Source organism: Aedes albopictus, chromosome 3 (genome assembly GCF_035046485.1).
Source record: "Aedes albopictus strain Foshan chromosome 3, AalbF5, whole genome shotgun sequence".
In the NCBI taxonomy this organism is placed as follows: Eukaryota; Metazoa; Arthropoda; class Insecta; order Diptera; family Culicidae; genus Aedes; species Aedes albopictus.
This window is the reverse complement of record NC_085138.1, coordinates 285,148,720-285,171,768: the sequence shown is the minus strand read 5'-3', so window position 1 is coordinate 285,171,768 and position 23,049 is coordinate 285,148,720. Positions and strand designations below refer to the sequence as shown.

Genomic DNA, 23,049 nt, shown 5'->3' with positions numbered 1-23,049 from the left:
ACAAGGAAGATCCATGCAATACCTCCAAGAATTACTCCAGAAAATAAAAATTAAAAATAACTTCAAAAATAAGAAGTTCCTCCAGGAATTCCTCCAGAAGTTCCTGCAGGAACTCCTCAAGGAAATCCTTCAGGAATTCCTTTATGAATTCCCCCAGGATATTCTTTTAAAATTTCTACTCAGATTACTATATGAATTCTTCTAGAAAGTACTCCAGGAATTCCTCCTGGATTTTGTCCAGAAATTTCTTTAAAAAATTCTTGAAGAAATTTCTGGAAGAATTCTTGTAGGAGTTCTTTAAGGAATACCTGACAGAACTTTCAAGGAATTCCCGGAGAAATTCCTAGTAGGATTCTTGGTTGAATTCTTGAAAGAAGTCTTGAAGTAATTCGAAAAATAATTCATGGAAGGAAATTCTGGATGAAATTCTGGATTGTTGGAGGAATTCTTGTCGGATGTCTTGGAGGAATCCCTTGAATAATTTTTGACAGAAGCATTGGAGCAGGTCTTGTAGAAATTCTTATCAGAGTTCCTGCACGGATTCTTGGAAGAATTCTTAGTAGAAGTTTTGGAGGAATAACTGGAAAAAATCCTGGAGGAAGTTTGGGAGAAATCCCTGATGGGATACTTGGAGGAATACTTAATAGAATTATTGGAATAAATTCCTGGAGAAATTCTTGGAGGTATTCTGGGAAGATGTCTCGGAGCAGTTTCTGGGGAATTACCTGAAGGAATTCTCGGAGGAATCCCTGGAATTGTCCCAGGAGTATTTTCTTGAGGAATTTCTGGAGGATTCCTGAAGAATCTTGGAGGTGTTCATGAAGTAATCTCTGGAAGATTTTTGATGAATAAGTTTCGACTAGATGATGGTTGACTCTTTGGAATTTCCAACTCTCAGTCTAATAAATTGCGTTGATTACTCTTCTATCATCACCGACGTTTCGGTCTGGCTATTGGGCCATCTTCAGGGCCAAATTATTTATTGAAGTTGACACAAATTAACATCAAACATATAAAATTACATAACACAAACTCACTTGATACACAAATCAACAGGTCACACCAATTTAGCAAATATTCAAAATGTCGGGTTGTAAAAGGTCACCAGTACCAGACGGACACTTTTGGGCCATTCGTTCCGGTTTGGTTTGGGGAATCCCTAGCGTGGAGAAGATAAGGTGATCTCCGTCTCTAGTAGCAACGCACGTCACAGGGAAGGAATGTCTTCCTCGATGACCGTAAGGACGTTGCCGGCGCCGTTATTGACTTATAAAGTTGGAATTCTCGAACTGTACACATTGAGAGCGGTAGCTACTCCCAAGCTCCGTTTGTAGGTTCCTTGTGCAATTTCGATTGTTCTGGTCAATCACGGAGTAGCAACTACGAATTGTACGGTCATCTATGCTCATGCTCAAATTCTTGGAGGAATACCTACAAAGGGGCCGTCCATATACCACATATATGGACAGCTTGGAGGGGGGAGGGGGTTAGCGAAAAGTCCACGCTTGTCCACGGAGAGGGGGGTGGGGGTTCGTCAAATGTCCACGTGGACAACATTGACATATAAATTAGGAAACAAGAATCTACAAACGAAACTAATTATGTCGCATTATTGATGAGATTCTCTTCAACAGTTCTTTCATACATTTTATTTTATTATACATTGTATTTTAGTTGTAAGTTACTTCTTCAAGGACAAAATCATGGTATTGATGCACAGACTAATTCTGGAACTCGATTTGAATAGGTTGTATGTGCTTTTGTCGATATAATATTCGATTAGTTGGATTCGCTTCTTATAGCGGAAATTGTTGAAATTTTACAAAATCAATACAGGTAATCTTCGATATAACGTACCCTCGATATAGCGTACCCTCGATATAGCGAATTCGATATAACGTACATTTTGCTTCGATATAACGTACAACATAGAACATTTAAATTTTTCCCGTGAAAAACCCTCAGATAAGCTACGAAATCACTCAAATCAGTGTATTCTTGCAGTTTTAGCTTTGTTAACAAAAATTAGCTCAAATTGAGGAATTTTTTGTGTACGTTATATCGAAGCAAAATGTACGTTATATCGAAGCACAAAAAACGAAATTACTTTTTCATGAAAACTCATGTTTTTCAATAATGTTTTTGTGTATTTCACCGAAATCATTATCTGGGTTTAATTTCACGTCGAATTCATCATAACTAACATAAAAAATATTAAAATTTTCTCTGCTTCGATATAACGTACACTTCGATATAACGTACAAAGAGAAAACTTTTTTGTACGTTATATCGAAGAGTACCTGTACATACAACCGATTCCTTACAAAATAGGCTTTCCGTTTTATCATTAACAGCCACCGAAATATCATCCATATTTCTACTATCGATGAAAGCACATACGACCTTTTCAAATCGAGTTCCAGAATTTGTTTTAAATTATCAGAATTTTTATTTACTTAGTTTTCTTCATCGAGAAATATTGTGGAGATTTAAAATGGAGTGTACACCATGCAAATGTTGATGTTTCAGTCAGAAAATTTTCATTGCAGTTCTTTATGGATTTTTCGATGTTTCATATAAAATTTTTAAACTACTTCAAAGTTTCAAAATACATGTAGGAATTTGCAGGCTAACCTCAACAACTTTTTTTTGTAGGTTCCTTTAAAATTTAAGATGTTTCTAATGGATATTAAAGTCTTAACCTCAGCAATACAATTTAGTTGCTGTAATTCTTGTTTTTTGTAAGAATCTAAGAAATATAATCTTATCTCAACAAAAATCTAGGATTTAAAATTAACTTATCTCAACGAAGCAATCAGACAATCATAGATTGAACAAACATTTTAAAAACATCGTCTTCAACCAGAGGCTGTACAGACTAAACATTGAACAATTGCTAACCTTAGACGATGGGCATTACAAAAAAAAAACACCCAGTGAAGAATTTTCCGTTTGACGAAAATTTTCACCAAATGGAGCAAGAATCGAACCTACACTCTCACAAACATGAAGCTGAATTAAAAACAATGTTGAAAACTTGTAGGTACCTATTTTGTGCTACCTACTTGTTTGTATTCTATGTGAAGCTATAGAATATTTGTATTTTATAAAGTTTTCAATGTTTAAGACATTGTTTACGAAGAAAAAAAAACAATATTTAAAAACAAAACTTTTCAAAATCACTTTTTCCATTAATTTTGGAAATATGAAAAAAAAATCTTTTTTTTTTCGGATGTCCACGTGGATATTGGGGGAGGGGGGTAGGGGTCAATGAAAAGTCCACGCTTGTCCACGGGGAGGGGGGAGGGGGTCAAAAACCATGAATTTTCTGTCCACGTGGTATATGGACGGCCCCAAAGATTCTTTGAGAAGTTTGTGGCGAAAGTCTTGGAGGAATTCATGAAGGATTTTTTGGAGGAACTACACCGATAAAGTACAGAGAAACAAAAGTAGAGCTCGCAGAGCTTGAAAGTCTTATATCTAGAATAGTTTGGATGACATATCACCAAGTGGATGTTGCTATGTTATCAGAATTGCATTCCGAGGCTCTGAGAGTATTGTAGGTTATATTTCGCGAGCGTACGCTACAATAAAAATATCCTAAGACTTACAGATATTGCGACCCATACTTCAAAATGCATTGGGTTCATTTGTATGCCAGTGGAAACCCAAATAGAAACACATAGAGACACTCGTAATATTATGAGGTGAAACAGACACAATCGTGAAAGAATTATGCTGATAGGGTGAACAGAAACATGAGTAGAGCCTGTAGACCTTGAAGGTCCTAACTCCAGAATAGTGTTTTGGAGGCCATTTGCATTTCACGGATTGTCAATATCGAGTTGCTCCCAGCATTGCAAGGTCTAATGGACATCAACGTGATTAAATTTCTTGAACATAGTGAACACAACACAAATGATGGTAAATGTTGTAGATCTTAACCTTCCGTTAATCGTGCTGTTGTACTTTGTACAACACATGAGAATTATCGACTATTACTTTGAAACCATCTTTTCTATCGATGTCAACCCCAAATGTATTCTACAGGAATCTTATTTGGAATATTATAAGACCTTTTTCGAAAACAGTATAACTCCTTATAATGCGGAAAATTGAAAATCGCAATATGAAGAACGTACTATATTTAAGATAAGATAGACAGTTGAATGTGAATTAGTGTATTTCACAATCTAAATGATCTAGAAATATGGTGTCTTCGGCAAAGTTACTTGGGATATCAAGGGCCTTCGCGAGGTGATCTGAGAAATTCAGATTTCAACCGATAGGCGGCGCTAATAACATGTATTTTTTCTATCCCATATAACTCAGGATCCTGAGTACTTAGAAAGATGGTGTCTTCGGCAAAGTTGTTTGGTTGGTTGAACACTAACTGATGGAGAGCCGTTTGGTTTGAAACTCCACATCTAGGTGGCGCTAGTGGGCATTGAAATTTTATAACTCATACATCTCAGGACCCTGATTACTTAAAAAGATGGTGTCTTCTGCAAAGTTGTTTAGTAGATCAAACACTATCTGATGAAGACAAGTATGAAGTGGAATTCCACATCCAGGTGGCGCAAGTGAACACTCTAATATTATAACTCATATATCTCGAGATCCTTATTACTTAGAAAGATGATGTCTTCAGCTAAGTTGTTCAGTAGATCGAACACTAACTGATGGAGAGCCGTTTGTTTTGAAACTTCACATCTAGGTGGCGCTAGTGGGTATTCAAATTGTATAACTCATGTGTCTCAGGACCCTGATTACTTAGAAAGATGGTGTCTTTTGAAAAGTTGTTTAGTAGATCAAACACTAACTGATGAAGACAAATATGACGTGCAATTTCACATCCAGGTGGCACTAGTGAGCATCCCCATTTTATACCTCATATATCTCAAGATCCTGATTACTTAGAAAGATGATGTCTTCGACATTGTTGTTTGATGGATAAAGGATGGATGTACTTATCCCGTGACATTGACAACCTTAAGATAGAGTATACTGAAATACGATGGTCAGATATTGAATATTTTACTAAGCGCTTTAACTTCGTGTAAAATTAATCAATCAAGTGCAAATTTAAACAAATTATAATCAACTAAGGACTGTTCAATTTATAAAACGGACAACTTTACAAGGCTATAAAAAGAAGACGCGTAGTTCAAATTTAAACACCCTTGTTTTGTTGTTCAGTACATCATCTGTCATTATAGTAATGATTTTTGAATCGGATAATAATAGTTTTATTTCATAGAAAATCGGCCAGATGTTAAATGAGGTGAATTTTACGATTGCTGAAAATTGAAAATATACACAAAATTACTGTTCACATATGGTATATCGTTTTGATTATCAGAAAAGTATGTGCCATGCTGCAGCAGCATGAGTAATAAACATTTTGGCGAAGTTTAAACTCAATTGGAAAATTAGTTGTTGAAATATTAAAGTCTCAAGTGAGATTCGATTTTTTGATTAAAATTTCATTGTAAAGCAAAAACGGCATGAACATATTCAATAAACAATTTTTTTATACATCCAGTCGAAAGTAGGAATGATGTGGTTTCAAATGCAGAAAACTGCTTCGTAATAGCATTGCTGGTTTGGTTACTGTGTGCCATTACAAGCACAGTAATCGAATCAGTTTCGGTCTTTGGAGGTTCTTCCAAATAACAATGCAACCTAATGCAAATTTTACATAACAATGATGTTGAAAATATAAAATTTTACATCTGATTGTTATTGAATAAGGCATACAATAACATAGAATCAACTTTGTTGAAAATAAATAATAACAAGATTCGCTAGAGTCGAAAATCGCCATCAATGGAGCAAAAAGTATGCAGTTTTTACTATGACCATCTTTATGGATTAAATTTTTGATGAAGAATGCAATTAAAAGTAAATTTTTCTTCTGTATCATCTAGAAAGCAGTATTCTGCTGCTCTGGAAAATTTTTGAGCCGAATCCGTTGTGCTATTGCATCACAGGACTAAAATAAATATTTTTTAATAATTTCTTTGTAAACAAGGCAACTTACTGTATCAAGCTGGAGGCTGCTTGGTGCGTTATTACTTACCAACTATTGAGCTTTACCTTTAGTAGAGTAGTATAAGATTCCAATACATTAAAAATTTCATGAAAATATGCATGTTTGGTATGTGGAAAGTTATGTCGAATTTTGAGAAATGGGTTTTTATTGATGTTTTACGAAAACCGCTTCAGTTAGACAAAAAAGGACATTCTGTCTAATGTTATATTTTTCCTACATTTGAGAATAACTATAGAAAGTTATGCAAAAAACTGATAATTATTTTATTGAAAAATAAAAAAGATATCGCACAAGCAAGTTGTCCGTTTTATAAATTGAACAGTCCTTAATTGTGTAATTTTCAAATTTTGAAAACTTTCGGAAGTATAAAAATTTACAGCTCGTTGATTTTTTTTCTAGACGAACACGTGCATGCTTTTGCAAATTTACAACTAGCGTCTTCTGGTGGCAGAAGCACGAATCAAATGGTCAATCAACTGAAAGCCCTTGATCTACCAACCAACCTTGCCAAAGATATCAACTTCCCAGGTAATCAGACTCGGAGATATCTATATCTATATATATAAAAATGAGTTTGAAGTTCCTTTGAGGCAACAAAACTCAAGAACGGGTGGACCGATTAGCATGACTCTTGCATGGTTCGATTCGTATTCGTGGTGGCTGTGTTTATATGTACAAAAAAGTTACGGAAATCAACTTTAAAGGAGAGCAATTGTAAAATTACTAAATTTCTTATCAGCGGGGAAGAATATCAAAGCGATCGCAATAAACCAATCTAGAGTGCGGTGCCAAAATGAGACCATAGTTGTCAAACAATCAAAATCAAAATGGCAGTACAACGTCTGCCGGGACAGCTAGTCTATATATGAGTCTATAAATGAGTTTGAAGTTCCTTTGAGGCAACAAAACTCACGAACGGGTGAACCGCTCAGCATGATTCTTGCATGGTTCGATTCGTATTCATAGTGGCTGTGTTTATAAGTATTAAAAATTACAAAAAAAAAAAAACTGGAAAAGTAAAAAAAAATGACAAATTACAGATTTTTCATGAGCTGGGAAGGAAATCAACACGATCTAAATGAAACCAATCTAGAGTGCGGTGCTATTTTGAGCTTGACAGTTGTCAAACCTCCACAAGACGGCAAGACAAGGTTTGCCGGGCCAGCTAGTAAGATATAAAATTTGCATACTCATTAGCACCACTCACTGGTGAAATATTGATTTCAACCACAGAGAACAGACATTTAAGCTCGAACAAAAATACGTCGAAATCGTGTGTAAAGGATTTAAGTGTACCTCAACGCCACCAACGGAGACAGCCCCACTTATAAGGGAGCATCCATTAAGTACGTCACGCTAAAATTGAGAATTTTCGACCCCCCCTCCCCCCTTCGTACGGGGTTTTCCTATACTTAATACATTGCTTGTCACACTTTCACAAACCCCCCCTCCCCCCTAGTACAGTGACGTACTTAATGGATAGCCCCTAAAGTCGATTTGACCCCACGATGGCAGTGTTCATCGTTAAAACACACTAGCCCACAAAGCGACACGAGTGCCAAACGACCAAAAACGGTGAGCACTGGAAACAATAATGACAACACAACAATGTAAGTGATGGGACGCTAGCGCCACGCAACGGGGACGGTTGTCCCCCATTTCCCGGAAAACCATTTCCCGGAAAACCGTTTCCCGGAAAGACGTTTCCCGGAAATCCATTTCCAGGAATGGACCATTTCCCGGAAATCCATTTCCCGGAATGGACCATTTCCCGGAAATCCATTTCCCGGAATGTACCATTTCCCGGAAAAAATATTTAAAATTAATTTTCCGTTTGTGTTCTCTAAATAATGGCAGTGAATTATAATTGTATAATGTTTGACAGTATTGATATTCAAGGAGCAGTAATCGATAAGAAGGACACAAAATCATTTACTACAGAATACATAAGGGACCGTAATTTTTACAATTATTGTAATTCTCAAAAATAGTAAACTTCTCCTTATTTCAAAGGCTATTCATTTGAGTTTTTTTTTTTTGTAACAATTGGTGGCGGCATCAAACCACCGATGAAATTAAACATTTTTTTTTTTACATATTTATGTATATGTTTATATATATGTTTTTATCACATATTTTCCCTTCTTCCAAGCATAGGCTGTTCCTTCTAGTTAAATTGCTAAAATAGTTGTTGACATTTAGCTTGGCGGCCAGCTCCTAATAATTTCATAGGATATTTTGGATGTATACCGTTTCGCCAAACACCATTTCGCGTAATTTTTTTTCGCAGTGTAACATTTACCGGAATGAATCATTTCGCCGAATATCATTTCGCAGAATGACTTTTCGCGGAATGTACTCTTTCGCGGAATACCATTTCGCGGAATACTTTTTCGCGGAATTTAATATTTTACAAACGATAGAAGAATCAACAGTATAATTTCCGCATGGCTTGATCAGGCAAAGCTAAATCAAGGAATTAACATTTGACAATAAAAGAATGATAAATTATTTTCTCTGCTTAACTTTAACTCTGCTGAACCTTAGCTCTCCGATTATATTAATTGATTGTAAATCTAATACCTTCCTGAATAAAAATTTGCCTTGTTTGATTCGTAATCTGTTCTCAAGAATTTCGAACGCAAGGGCAAAGTCCATTAGGCCAAACGTCGTCAGGACGAATGGGCATTATGCGTAATAATCAATAAGCAATCGTTGTCACATAGATTGTACTTTTAAGCGCTTATATAGAGCTTGCTGACGTTTATTCACCTCTCTCTTTCAAGCATGCAGGCGGGATAGGATTTGTTTTCATCGGGAAACCTTTCCTGATGACAACAAATCCTATTCCGCCTGCATGTTTGAAAGAGAAAGGTGAATAAACGTCAGAAAGCTCTATTGGTAACTCCATCAGAGATTCTTCCTTCTTTCAAATAAAGCTGTTCTTTCCAGCAAAATATCGAATTGCTAAATGTTCCACAATTTGTCTTCTTCGTCAAAGACTGTATAGGGTATTTATTCCCTTAAGCATGTGGCTCCCATTTTCATCCTACGAAAAACAACCAATTGAAGCGCTGTTTGTTTTGTTTTTTTTCTTATTTTTGTATTTTATGTTAGAAGTGAGCACGCATGAAAACAAAAAAAAACGGAATCAATCGGTGCCGTAATCGCTTGTTTTCGAATAGGATGAATATGGGAGCGTGAGGTTACTGATGGCACACATACCCTATGTGTTGTTAAGTTTGCGGCGATGAAATCCGGCGCTCTATAGAAGATTTCACCTTCTTTTGATAATAGGCTGTTCTTTCAAGTTACACTGTTGAAAATTTTGGCCAGCGACCAAACTGCTAATCAAATAGGCTGTTTTTTAGAGTTACACTATTAGTGTGTTTTTTGGTGGCCAGGCTGCTGACCCTACCATCAGAGATGTATCCTTCTCTAAATCGAGGTTTTTTTTTTCGAGTTGCACAGTTATGTTGTTTATTGGTGGTCCACTGCTAACTCCGTAGGAGGTTTGTCCTTCTTTTTAAATGTGGTCTCCTTTCAAATAATGACCAAACTGATATCTACATTTAAAAATTTTCCTTCTTTAAAGAATAAGTTGTTAAATTATAAGTTGCAGTGCTACAGTATTATTTAGTAAACCAGCAACTAACTCATTCTTATGAGATTTTTCTTTCTTTTAATAATAGGCAGATCTTTCAATCCAATTGGTCTAACATCTGTTTAGCCCAGTGATTAATCGCCTCATTCAGTTGAGCTTAATCTCCCAGCATCATAATTTTCGCACTGAGCCTACTTCTCAGCTTCTACACGTTCGCGCTTATTGACTGAAAGCATTAGATTTTAAAATGTTGCTTTTTGTAAACCACGTGACCGCGTAACCCTTAATTCAAGTAACACTCCTTAGGGATAACTTGATCGGCTTTCTCTTTTTTTGATGTTCCAACTAGCTTGTACTGTTATAAAAGAAATCAAAACAAATCTCATTTTTGTATCAGAGGATTTCCTACCTATCAAACATACGCTGTTTTTTACAGATATGCTATTATTTAGATATCAGACATCAGCCCTTCTTCTCAACAAAGGCTGTTATTTGATAAATATTATGCGTTATGCTGATTTTAGAATAACAACTGCTGAATTAATATTATCGAAGAATTTTCCTTCTTTCATACATAAGCTGTTCTTTCGAAGTATACCCTCACAAAAATTTAATTGTGGATATGAAATATTTCATACTTCACTTGCTGTAGAGTTTTGAATCTTAGATCTTATCATGATTTAAATTTAAATCATGATAAATTTTTGTATCATATTAACGATTTTCCGCAAAACGATTTTCCGAAATGTTCCACCGCGAATAAGAATTCCGCGTAATGGTTTTCGGCGAAATTTTAAACAATCTGTATTTTCCCTTCTTTTACACCTAGGCTGTTCTTCCGAGTTATCTTTCAAAATAGTTGTCGGTATTAACCTGTCCATGTTTTCATTAAATATTGTCCCTTCTTTCAAACATAGGTTGTTCTTTCTAGTTACACCTAGAACAGTTGTTGGCATTAAGCTAGCAATATTTCCATATGATATGTTCCCTTCTTTTACGCATATGCCGTACTTTCGTGTTTATCGAGATCAAACTGCTAACTATTTCATCGAATATTTACCCTTCTTTTAAACATAGGCTGTTCTTTAAAGTTATACTGCTATAATAGTTATTTGAAACAAACTTTAGTTTTCAAAGAAGAGGAACGCAATACTTTTGACAAATACTTAGGCTACCAACAAGGAGTCTTTGATATTCATAAGATCAAAATACTGGAAAAGAGACAATGGCAATGTTCTTGTCCCTCCGATTAGCTGTGGAGGCATACCGTAATTTAGAGCTTTCAATTATTCATAATACTCGTCATAAAAAAATAAAACAAATTGAGAGTAGTACATAATTTTATTATTTTTATGCAAATACCGTCTACCCCCGTTGGTTTGAACGACACCTCATGCAAACCAACGTGGTTCATTTTTTTAATTTGAACTTCTAGTAACCCTGTGGGCATCGAAAAACACACTGATGGTAACCCTTTTTGCTGTTTTGTTTTGATTCTGCGTTCCGTTTCACCCTGTTCCATGAGCAGAATGACGTTTGAACCATTTTTAGTTTGAACGATGTGCAGATTAGCGGGGGTCAAATTAAAAAGTGTTCAGATTAGATGCGGTCACACCAACGAGGGTAGACGGTACATATTTACAAAATAATGAAAATAATAGAAATGTTGTTTTTTGATATTGAATATGTTTTCCGGGAAATGGTCATTCCGGGAAATGGTTTTCCGGGAAATGGTACATTCCGGGAAATGGTTTTCCGGGAGATGCTACATTCCGGGAAATGGCTTTCCGGGAAACGGGTTTCCGGGAAATGGTTTTCCGGGAAACGACGTACAATCAACGGGGACATAACCACATACTCTGATATGACCGTTATAAAGTTTTACACAAGGTAAAATGCGAAGATAGACGTCTGTTCTCTGTGTTTCAACGACCCAACAACCAAATGCACTTAACCTATTTGACAACTTTGCCGAAACCGCCATCTCTCTTCTAGTAACCAAGATCCTGAGAACTATTGCATATACATTTTTTATGTTCACTAGCGTCATCTAGGGGCTGTCCATTAATTACGTAAGGGTTTATGGGGGGAGGGGGGGTTTGAGAAATCTTACGCGCCATACAAAAATATTTGGGTTCTCATACAAAAAATCTTACAAGGGAGGGTGGGGGTGTCGAAAAATCGTTAAATTTCCCTTACGTAATTAATGGACAGCCCCCTAGTGGTGAAATTACTATTCAAACGGACAACTATCTGTAAATTTTCGATCTTTTAGAAGGTTGGCACGAGAGGTAATTTTTCCTTTATTTGGTCTTTGATCTACCAAACAACTTTGCCGAAGACACCATCTTTCTGAGTAAAGTGGAGCTTCGTGGCCGTTCGGTTAGCGTTACCAAGCGTGTAACCGCACCATGCTATCCACTGATGCATGTGATGTATGTCGTGTCCATGGTCTAGTGTTAAGTTCTGTTCAGTCTGTTCAGCCTCTGGCTGAAGACGGTGTCCCGCGCCTTTTTAATCGAGATCCTGAGCTACATGAGATTAGAAATTTACATGCTCACTAGCGCAACTATCACTCATCTATAAGCCCTTGATATACCAAACATCTTTGTCGAAGACACTATCTTTCTAAGTAATAAGGGTCCAGAGATACATAATATATAATGTTTACGTGCTCACTAGCGCCGCCAAGTGATGAAATTTCAAATTAAACTGCGAATCATCCGTAAGTACTTGACCTACCAAACAACTTTGTCGAAGACACCATCTTTCTAAGCTATCAGGTTCCCGAGATACATAGGATACAAAGTTTATTTGCTCACTAGCGCCGCCTAGTGGTGGAATTTCCAATTAAATGGCCAATAATCTGTAAGCCGTTTACCAACCAAACAACTTTGCCGAAGACATCATCTTTCTAAGACATCAGGATCCTGAGATATAAGATATAACATGAAATTGCTCACTAGCGCCGCCTAGTGGTGAAATTTCAAATTAAACTGCGAATCATCCGTAAGTCCTTGATCTACCAAACAACTTTGTCAAAGACACCATCTTTCTAAGTAATCAGGATTCCGAGATACATAGAATATAAAGTTTATTTGCTCACTAGCGCTGCCTAGTGGTGGAATTTCCAATTAAACGGCCAATAATCTGTAAGCCGTTGACATACCAAACAACTTTGCCGAAGACACCATCTTTCTAAGATATCAAGATCCTGAGATATAAGATATAACATGATATTGCTCACTAGCGCCGCCTAGTGGACGTACAGGGGATGGCCAAAATGTTTGGGATAGGCAACTTTTTTTCTCCCACAAAAAATTCAACATGCTGTAACTTTTTATAGAGTGCATCAAAAAATCCCAAATTTTGAATGTTTGTCAACCTACTATATGTGCATCATTGGTACAAATTTGGGCTCGATTAATTAATTTTTCGCGAAGTTAGAACCGTTCGGGTAAAACACTATTATTTAGACAACTAATTTTTGAACTGTCATATCTCGGAAACCAGTCAACCGAATTGAAAGAATTTTTTAACGTTTATCAACAATATATTGATACTTAATACGACGTTATAAAATGTTATATTTCCTCACGGCGAATTAAGTTATACCGGATTGAAATTTTTACCCATATAGAGGAAAATAAGTCAAATTTACAATACCACACAAAAATTACTAAATGTGTTCTTCCTTCAATCTAAATAGGCTCTAATATATCTGATTAGAGATAACTTGAGAACAGAAGTGGAAAATCTTTGGATATCAACACTAAAATTTATTGACAATGATGTAAAAAAAATACATTTTTTCGAGAAAAAATCCAAAAAGTGTAAATCCATGATTAATTTTTTCAACGTTTAAAAAATACTTATATTTATATAGTTTGTGAAGCATTTACATATTGTTAGTGTACGTTCAAAATTTTATTAAATTCGGTTCACTGGTTTCCGAGATATGACACCTCAAAAATGAGATGTCTGAAAAATAGTGTTTTATCCGAACGGTTCTAACTTTGCGAAATATTATTCAATCGAGCCCAAATTTGTACCAATGATGCACACATAATAGGTTGACAAACAGTCAAAATTCGAGATTTTTTGATGCACTCTATGAAAAGTTACAGCATGTTGAATTTTTTTGTGGGAGAAAAAAAGTTGCCTATCCCAAACATTTTGGCCATCCCCTGTATTACGAATCAACTTTGTCAGCATCAAGTAGTCCATGAAATTTACAACAACTTTGCCAAAGGCAGTCCTCCTCTAAACAATCAGGATCCTTAGATATTTCAGAATGTATGGGTGTTGTACAAAGTACAACGCGCGACTGCTCGCGTTACAAAAATTGGCGCGAGTACTGAAAGGTTAAGAAAATGAATTTCAGAGTAGTTTGGATGACCTAGATCACCCAATTCATGTACCATGAACTTTCTAGAAGTGAGTGCTTTGAGGCTTTCTGAGTATCGTAGACTATGTTCTGCGATGATTCATCGTGTATAAAATTTGGTATAGGATGTTGGAGGTATGACACAAACTTAGGAGTACTTTGGAGGACTTAGGATAGCTCTGGGCTCAAAACTTCAACCGAGGTACATCCAAAGCAGACTCATTTTTGTAAAAGTAATAAGCAGCTTATGCGGTTCACTAGGTTCTTGGGTTAAATTAGATAAATAAATCTTATCTAGGTTTAAGAATCATGTGCATCTATTGAAGAAATAGGTCACATCTATTACTAAAACGTTATTCTATAGTGACCATTCTGAGTAATTGATAGGGGTTGTTCTCTGTTATTTACAGATATTTAAATGCTGCCCTCACACACACACACACACACACACACACACACACACACACACACACACACACACACACACACACACACACACACACACACACACACACACACACACACACACACACACACACACACTAAAACTCTACTTTAAGATTTATATATCAAAATTGTCCCTAATAAAGCCCCTTTTCCATTTCTCAACCTACTCCAAAACGGTTCAACAGCTCTATCGCACCTCAGTAGCTGCAGCAGCATCTTCTACTCTTCGAATTGTGCAACCCCCTCTCGACATCGTCGGTAGCTCCGACTCCGAGTCCGCAACTCGGACGGATGCATATATCAACGTGGATTCCACACGCAAGGCCTCAAGTGGCGATTGCAATCCCTTAGACTTCAACCGGGTCAGTTCCACTCGGCACAATCACTCGCATTGACCGTTCATCCAGTCCAGTCGGTAGGCAGTAGCAAGCGAGTCTATCCATCTCGCGTGTGTAGAAGCGTTACCTAGATATGAAACCCTAAAACAAACGATTCGTTTGTTTTGCCAACTACGGCGGACGACGGTCGACAACGATGACCGTGTGTCGTCATCAGCGCTCCGCGCGATGAGGGCTATCTTGCGCCGAATCGTTAAGGGGCGTCACACTCCACTATACTGCCGAAGTCACGCAGCCGCCGCCAGCAGCCTAGAGCGCACCGAACCCGCGGGTTGAGGGAAGTCTCATTCAATCGGATCGATCAGCTAATTAGACCCCGCCGCTTCGTCTCGAGTAGGTCGCGTCCCGCACTCCGCGCCTTACGATTCGTGTTTCGAAAGCCAACGACTAACCCTGCGAAGATTAAAAAAAAAACTGGCCACCAGCCAGCAGCGGGGATTAGCTCGGGTATACCCTTTGCGATTACGAACCGAACTATGATGAGAATATGGATGGTGCGGCGGCGCGCGGTTTGGTCGCCGTTTGACTGGAAGCCAGTTTTGGGGTCCGGATTACACAATGCGGCGAGTCAACTTCCGCTGTGACCTTGCCACCATTTCGGCTCGTCACCTGTCACTTGTGGAGCTGGGTTGCGTTCGCGGTTCGCCGTTGCACTACTGTTGGTTGCCTGTGGTCAGTGAATTGGCAGAATGTCATGCACGCGAGCCATGATGGTAAAAGGTTATCTCCTCCATCGGAGTTCGATAATGATAGTGATTGGGATCTCACGAGCGTGCGCCGAGCTGCGATCATAAACTGATCGTCGTCGTGATTCGGAAAGAGCAACAACATTCTAACGATGAGCACCGTATGCTCGTTCCTAAGTAGGATCTCCAACGTTGTTGACACCACATAAAACCATACGGGCCGTTATTAGCTAATTTCAATAATCTCGACAAGCGACAAGCATCTATCACAACATGATAAATGCTTCCATAATGTGTGCAGTAAATATTCATCACGAAAGTGCAGTTCCCATGGATTCGATCCGGAGTCAGAGGACTTAATTACGCCAACGAAGCGGCAATGCTTAGTGGAGGTGACAAGATAATTAATGGTTGTGATTTATCTGCAAACGATGGTGTTTGTTTGTAGTCTGGGGGAGCTTCTTCTCCACAAAGTTCCCCTTTTTAATACGTTCCTTGCTACAAAGATAATCGTTCTAATGAACTTTCAGATTGGCTGTGCGGAGTCTAGACAAAAACGTGACAGAAATACATAGTTGAGAGTCAATAAGAAACATTTTTTATGTCAGAGGTGGCGATATGTGAAATCGGTGGACGTTCTGTATCGCATAGCAATCTAATATATGCTACGTGATCGAAGATTCAAATGCTTAAAATTATAGAAAACCAGATATAACTGCCATCTATTATGCATTCCGTGCATAATCTGAAATGTGCATCAACAATCAACTAACCTGAACACATTGCATTGTTTTTTTTAACTTTTTCATTTTTTGAAATATCAGAATATCAGTTTTTTTTTCTTCTTGGCGTAACGTTCCTACTAAGACACACAAAATCCTAAGAGGATTCTCCACAGAATCCTGAGGGGATTCTCCACAAAATCCGGAGAGGATTCTCCACAGAATCCTGAGAGGATTCTCCACAGAATCCAGAGAGGATTCTCCACAGAATCCGGAGAGGATTCTCCACAGAATCCGGAGAGGATTCTCCACAGAATCCGGAGAGGATTCTCCACAGAATCCGGAGAGGATTCTCCACAGAATCCGGAGAGGATTCTCCACAGAATCTGGAGAGGATTCTCCACAGAATCCGGAGAATCCTGAGAGGATTCTCCACAGAATCTTGAGAGGATTCTCGTCAGAATCCTGAGAGGATTCTCGTCAGTATCCTGAGAGGATTCTCGTCAGAATCCTGAGAGGATGCTCGTCAGAATCCTGAGAGGATTCTCGTCAGAATCCTGAGAGGATTCCCGTCAGAATCCTGAGAGGATTCCCGTCAGAATCCTGAGAGGATTCCCGTCAGAATCCTGAGAGGATTCCCATCAGAATCCTGAGAGGATTCCCGTCAGAATCCTGAGAGGATTCCCGTCAGAATCCTGAGAGGATTCCCGTCAGAATCCTGAGAGGATTCCCGTCAGAATCCTGAGAGGATTCCCGTCAGAATCCTGAGAGGATTCCCGTCAGAATCCTGAGAGGATTCCCGTCAGAATCCTGAGAGGATTCCCGTCAGAATCCTGAGAGGATTCCCGTCAGAATCCTGAGAGGATTCCCGTCAGAATCCTGAGAGGATTCCCGTCAGAATCCTGAGAGGATTCCCGTCAGAATCCTGAGAGGATTCCCGTCAGAATCCTGAGAGGATTCTCGTCAGAATCCTGAGAGGATTCCCGTCAGAATCCTGAGAGGATTCCCGTCAGAATCCTGAAAGGATTCCCGGCCGAATCCTGAGAGGATTCCCGTCAGAATCCTGAGTGGATTCTCCTCAGAATCCTGAGAGGATTCTCCTCAGAATCCTGAAAGGATTTTACTCAGAATCCTGAGAGGATTCTCCTCAGAATCCTGAGAGAATTCTCCTCAGAATCCTGAGAGGATTCTCCTCAGAATCCTAAGAGGATTCTCCTCAGAATCCTGAGAGGATTCTCCTCAGAATCCTGAGAGGATTCTCCACAGAATCCTGAGAAGATTCTCCACAGAATCCTGAGAGGATTCTCCTCAGAATCCTGAGAGGATTCTCCTCAGAATCCTGAGAGGATTCTCCTCAGAATCCTGAGAATATTCTCCACAGAATTCTGAGAGGATTCTCCTCAGAATCCTGAGAGGATTCTCCTCAGAATCCTGAGAGGATTCTCCTCAGAATCGTGAGAGAATTCTCCTCAGAATCGTGAGAGGACTCTTCTCAGAATCTTGAGAGGATTCTCGTCAGAATCCTGAGACGATTCTCCTCAGAATCCTGAGACGATTCTCCTCAGAATCCTGAGAGGATTCTCCTCAGAATCCTGAGAGGATTCTCCTCAGAATCCTCAGAGGATTCTCCTCAGAATCCTGAGAGGATTCTCCTCAGAATCCTGAGAGGATTCTCCTCAGAATCCTGAGAGGATTCTCCTCAGAATCCTGAGAGGATTCTCCTCAGAATCCTGAGAGGATTCTCCTCAGAATCCTGAGAGGATTCTTCTCAGAATCCTGAGAGGATTCTCCTCAGAATCCTGAGAGGATTCTCCTCAGAATCCTGAGAGGATTCTCCTCAGAATCCTGAGAAGATTCTCCACAGAATCCTGAAAGGATTCTCCACAGAATCCTGAGAGGATTCTCCTCAGAATCCAGAGAGACTTCTCCACAGAATCCAGAGAGGATTCTCCACAGAATCCTGAGGAGAGGATTCTCCACAGAATCCTGAGGAGAGGATTCTCCACAGAATCCTGAGGAGAGGATTCTCCACAGAATCCGGAGAGGATTCTCCACAGAATCCGGAGAGGATTCTCCACAGAATCCGGAGAGGATTCTCCACAGAATCCGGAGAGGATTCTCCACGGAATCCGGAGAGGATTCTCCACAGAATCCGGAGAATCCTGAGAGGATTCCCATCAGAATCTTGAGAGGATTCTCGTCAGTATCCTGAGAGGATTCTCGTCAGTATCCTGAGAGGATTCTCGTCAGAATCCTGAGGGGATTCTCGTCAGAATCCTGAGAGGATTCTCGTCAGAATCCTGAGAGGATTCTCGTCAGAATCCTGAGAGGATTCCCGTCAGAATCCTGAAAGGATTCCCGTCAGAATCCTGAGAGGATTCCCATCAGAATCCTGAGAGGATTCCCGTCAGAATCCTGAGAGGATTCCCGTCAGAATCCTGAGAGGATTCCCGTCAGAATACTGAGAGGATTCCCGTCAGAACCCTGAGAGGATTCCCGTCAGAATCCTGAGAGGATTCCCGTCAGAATCCTGAGAGGATTCCCGTCAGAATCCTGAGAGGATTCCCGTCAGAATCCTGAGAGGATTCCCGTCAGAATCCTGAGAGGATTCCCGTCAGAATCCTGAGAGGATTCCCGTCAGAATCCTGAGAGGATTCCCGTCAGAATCCTGAGAGGATTCCCGTCAGAATCCTGAGAGGATTCCCGTCAGAATCCTGAGAGGATTCCCGTCAGAATCCTGAGAGGATTCCCGTCAGAATCCTGAGAGGATTCCCGTCAGAATCCTGAGAGGATTCCCGTCAGAATCCTGAGAGGATTCCCGTCCGAATCCTGAGAGGATTCCCGTCCGAATCCTGAGTGGATTCTCCTCAGAATCCTGAGAGGATTCTCCTCAGAATCCTGAAAGGATTTTACTCAGAATCCTGAGAGGATTCTCCTCAGAATCCTGAGAGGATTCTCCTCAGAATCCTGAGAGGATTCTCCTCAGAATCCTGAGAGGATTCTCCTCAGAATCCTGAGAGGATTCTCCACAGAATCCTGAGAGGATTCTCCACAGAATCCTGAGAGGATTCTCCACAGAATCCTGAGAGGATTCTCCACAGAATCCTGAGAGGATTCTCCACAGAATCCTGAGAGGATTCTCCACAGAATCCTGAGAGGATTCTCCACAGAATATTGAGAGGATTCTCCACAGAATCCTGAGAGGATTCTCAACAGAATCCTGAGAGGATTCTCAACAGAATCCTGAGAGGATTCTCCACAGAATCCTAAGCGGATTCTCCTCAGAATCCTGAGAGGATTCTCCACAGAATCCTGAGAGGATTCTCCACAGAATCCTGAGAGGATTCTCCACAGAATCCTGAGAGGATTCTCCACAGAATCCTGAGAGGATTCTCCTCAGAATCCTGAGAGGATTCTCCTCAGAATCCTGAGAGGATTCTCCTCAGAATCCTGAGAGGATTCTCCTCAGAATCCTGAGAGGATTCTCCTCAGAATCCTGAGAGGATTCTCCTCAGAATCCTGAGAGGATTCTCCTCAGAATCCTGAGAGGATTCTCCTCAGAATCCTGAGAGGATTCTCCTCAGAATCCTGAGAGGATTCTCCTCAGAATCCTGAGAAGATTCTCCTCAGAATCCTGAGAGGATTCTCCTCAGAATCCTGAGAGGATTCTCCTCAGAATCCTGAGAGGATTCTCCTCAGAATCCTGAGAGGATTCTCCTCAGAATCCTGAGAGGATTCTCCTCAGAATCCTGAGAGGATTCTCCTCAGAATCCTGAGAGGATTCTCCTCAGAATCCTGAGAGGATTCTCCTCAGAATCCTGAGAGGATTCTCCTCAGAATCCTGAGAGGATTCTCCTCAGAATCCTGAGAGGATTCTCCTCAGAATCCTGAGAGGATTCTCCTCAGAATCCTGAGAAGATTCTCCTCAGAATCCTGAGAGGATTCTCCTCAGAATCCTGAGAGGATTCTCCTCAGAATCCTGAGAGGATTCTCCTCAGAATCCTGAGAGGATTCTCCACAGAATCCTGAGAGGATTCTCCACAGAATCCTGAGAGGATTCTCCACAGAATCCTGAGAGGATTCTCCACAGAATCCTGAGAGGATTCTCCACAGAATCCAGAGAGGATTCTCCACAGAATCCTGAGAGGATTCTCCACAGAATCCTGAGAGGATTCTCCACAGAATCCTGAGAGGATTCTCCACAGAATCCTGAGAGGATTCTCCACAGAATCCTGAGAGGATTCTCCACAGAATCCTGAGAGGATTCTCCACAGAATCCTGAGAGGATTCTCCACAGAATCCTGAGAGGATTCTCCACAGAATCCTGAGAGGATTCTCCACAGAATCCTGAGAGGATTCTCCACAGAATCCTGAGAGGATTCTCCACAGAATCCTGAGAGGATTCTCCACAGAATCCTGAGAGGATTCTCCACAGAATCCTGAGAGGATTCTCCACAGAATCCTGAGAGGATTCTCCACAGAATCCTGAGAGGATTCTCCACAGAATCCTGAGAGGATTCTCCACAGAATATTGAGAGGATTCTCCACAGAATCCTGAGAGGATTCTCAACAGAATCCTGAGAGGATTCTCCACAGAATCCTAAGCGGATTCTCCTCAGAATCCTGAGAGGATTCTCCACAGAATCCTGAGAGGATTTTCCTCTGAATGCTGAGAAGATTCTCCACAGAATCCTGAGAGGATTCTCTACAGAATCCGGAAAGGATTCTCCTCAGAATCCTGAAAGGATTCTCCTCAGAATCCTGAAAGGATTCTCCTCAGAATCCTGAAAGGATTCTCCTCAGAATCCTGAAAGGATTCTCCTCAGAATCCTGAAAGGATTCTCCTCAGAATCCTGAAAGGATTCTCCTCAGAATCCTGAAAGGATTCTCCTCAGAATCCTGAAAGGATTCTCCTCAGAATCCTGGAAGGATTCTCCTCAGAATCCTGAAAGGATTCTCCTCAGAATCCTGAAAGGATTCTCCTCAGAATCCTGAAAGGATTCTCCTCAGAATCCTGAAAGGATTCTCCTCAGAATCCTGAAAGGATTCTCCTCAGAATCCTGAAAGGATTCTCCTCAGAATCCTGAAAGGATTCTCCTCAGAATCCTGAAAGGATTCTCCTCAGAATCCTGAAAGGATTCTCCTCAGAATCCTGAAAGGATTCTTCTCAGAATCCTGAAAGGATTCTCCTCAGAATCCTGAAAGGATTCTCCTCAGAATCCTGAAAAGATTCTCCTCAGAATCCTGAAAGGATTCTCCTCAGAATCCTGAAAGGATTCTCCTCAGAATCCTGAAAGGATTCTCCTCAGAATCCTGAAAGGATTCTCCTCAGAATCCTGAAAGGATTCTCCTCAGAATCCTGAAAGGATTCTCTTCAGAATCCTGAGAGGATTCTCCTCAGAATCCTGAAAGGATTCTCCTCAGAATCCTGAAAGGATTCTCCTCAGAATCCTGAAAGGATTCTCCTCAGAATCCTGAAAGGATTCTCCTCAGAATCCTGAAAGGATTCTCCTCAGAATCCTGAAAGGATTCTCCTCAGAATCCTGAAAGGATTCTCCTCAGAATCCTGAAAGGATTCTCCTCAGAATCCTGAAAGGATTCTCCTCAGAACCCTGAAAGGTTTCTCCTCAGAATCCTGAAAGGTTTCTCCTCAGAATCCTGATAGGATTCTTCTTAGAATCCTGATACGATTCTTCTCAGAATCCTGATACGATTCTTCTCAGAATCCTAATAGGATTCTTTTCAGAATCCTGATAGGATTCTTCTCAGAATCCAGATAGGATTCTTCTCAGAATCCTGAGAGGATTCTTCTCAGAATCCTGAGAGGATTCTTCTCAGAATCCTGAGAGGATTCTTCTCAGAATCCTGAGAGGATTCTTCTCAGAATCCTGAGAGGATTCTTCTCAGAATCCTGAGAGGATTCTTCTCAGAATCCTGAGAGGATTCTTCTCAGAATCCTGAGAGGATTCTTTTCAGAATCCTGAGAGGATTCTTCTCAGAATCCTGAGAGGATTCTTCTCAGAATCCTGAGACGATTCTTCTCAGAATCCTGATAGGATTCTTCTCAGAATCCTGAGAGGATTTTTCTCAGAATCCTGAGAGGATTCCTCTCAGAATCCTGAGAAGATTCTTCTCAGAATCCTGAGAGGGTTCTATTCAGCATCCTGAGAGGATTCTCCACCGAATCCTGAGAGGATCCTTTTCTGAATCCTGAGAGGACTCTTCTCAGAAGCCTGAGGAAATTCTTCTCAGAATCTTATAAGGATTCTTCTCAGAACCTTGTAAGGATTCTTCTCAGAATGCTGAGAGAATTCTTCTCAGAACTCTGAGAGGATTCTTCTCAGGATCCTGAGAAGATTCTTTTCAGAAACCTGAGAGGTTTCTCATTAGAATCTTGAGAGGATTCGTTTCAAAATCATGGGAGGATTCTTTTCAAAATCTTGATAAGTTTCTTCTCAGAACGCTCAGCATCCTGAGTGGATTCTAATACAATTCCGAGAGAATTCTCCTTTGAATCCTGAGAGGATGCTCTTCAGAATCCTGAGAGGATTCTCCTCAGAATTCTGAGAGGATTCTCCTTAGAATCCTGAGTGGATTCTTGTCAGAACTCTGAGAAGATTCTCATCAGAATCCTGAATGGATTTTCGTCTGAATCCTGTGAGAATTCTCGTCTGAATCCAGAGAGGATTTTTCTCAGAATCCTGAGAGGATTTTTCTCAGAATCATGAGTGGCTTTTCATCTGAATCCTG

The 23,049-nt window shown here is 40.0% G+C and overlaps 1 protein-coding gene across 4 annotated transcripts in view; it reads left to right on the top strand.

Moving 5' to 3' along the window:
- The window catches only part of LOC109405805 (A disintegrin and metalloproteinase with thrombospondin motifs like), a 527,110-nt gene that overhangs the window by 140,497 nt on the left and 363,564 nt on the right, over positions 1-23,049 (top strand). The gene's annotated exons all lie outside the window — the stretch shown is intronic.